This window comes from Seriola lalandi, unplaced genomic scaffold, assembly GCF_002814215.2.
Source record: "Seriola lalandi dorsalis isolate HSWRI2012SDOR001 ecotype SW California unplaced genomic scaffold, Sedor1 jcf7180002005140, whole genome shotgun sequence".
NCBI lineage: Eukaryota > Metazoa > Chordata > Actinopteri > Carangiformes > Carangidae > Seriola > Seriola lalandi.
Window position 1 is genome coordinate 1 of NW_019475794.1, and position 1,402 is coordinate 1,402.

The 1,402-nt window shown below is 41.4% G+C and overlaps 1 long non-coding RNA gene across 1 annotated transcript; it reads left to right on the forward strand.

Moving 5' to 3' along the window:
• Positions 1–625: 625 nt before the first annotated feature.
• On the forward strand, positions 626–1,168 carry LOC147820024 (uncharacterized). The gene is made up of 2 exons (XR_015438271.1): positions 626–724; positions 1,032–1,168. It is a non-coding gene; the product is annotated as an uncharacterized LOC147820024 (long non-coding RNA).
• Positions 1,169–1,402: the final 234 nt, after the last annotated feature.

Genomic DNA, 1,402 nt, shown 5'->3' on the forward strand with positions numbered 1-1,402 from the left:
TTCTATATTAATATCAAATACTAAACATTTAAAAAATCTTATATTTAGATTAGGGATGCCCTGATTGATCGGCCGCCGATCATGATTGGATGATTTTCGTTAAAAATGCGTGATCTGTAGATAGATCTGAATTAATGTGAATGTCACCGATCATCTTAATACCGATCACCTGTGGTTAATACTCCGGTGTCTGCGGCTGAGAGAAGCACTGTGTGCTGTGTTGTGTAGTCCCGCCTCCAACCTTGTTCGCGACAGGTGACCAAAACAAAACCACATGTCGGCCGTGTGGAAAGTGTGGAAATGTGTGAGACTAATAGAACATACGCCATCTGCAATGAGTCACATGAACACACACCGTAGTTTATTTTGACTCGTTCGCTCTTTAGCGGGGTGATGGGGGTAGAGCAAAGGTCAGGGGGCCACAAAAGCCATTAGGAATGGCTTTGACCATGAATGACCATGCCATTAAAAAATACAAATAATAATATACTTATACTTACTTAGAGTATCACATATCTACAGTTTGTCAGATACCCCCACTGTAATGAATGAATCTTGTGTACTTTTCTTCTTCACCAGTGGTTTTATTCAACTCAGTGTCTTTTATCTGTGCCATCAGAATTTGTCCATTGACACTGACCTCCACGCAGCCAATGGGAAGCGAGTGAAAGCTCTGGATATCTTTGCATATGCATTGGCCTTCTTTAAGGAGCAAGCTCTCAAGGTAACATACCTGTGTCAGCGCTACATTTTCTGTTGTATTACATATGCAGTATATTTTCATATTTGGTTTATATTCTATAACTGTGTTTTTTTGGCCCAATCTGAAGCCAGTCTAGCTACTTACATCATTTTAATAAAGCATATGAATTGCTCAACAAACATTTAATCCATAAAAAGGCGACTGGTAGCACTGACCCAGTAATTACTTGTTCTGACTCTAAAACCACTTTACCATGATAGTCTGAGCCCCAAGTGTGACACTTACCTGCCAATGAGTGTAAAAACCAGTCTGAATGTTCACTCTACAGGAGCTGAGTGATCAGACAGGTGGGGAGTTTGACAACAATGATGTGAGATGGGTGATCACGGTTCCTGCCATCTGGAAAATGCCTGCAAAGCAGTTCATGAGGGAAGCTGCCTATAAGGTAGGCTGAGACGCTTCAGTCACATCTACACTCTCACACTCATTTCCTGTTTCCAGCATCTGTAGTTTGCAAACCGCTGATTTCTAAGTCTTGAAGGAGGAGAGAGAGATGGATGGTGAGTGCCACTCACACATATAAAGTCAGTGACCTCCAGACTGTGTAGGAGGACACTGAGGGAGTCAGACAGAGATCAACATAGAGACACTGTTCAGACCTGTTCATACAGAATATTTTACTATTTCAAATGGATAAAT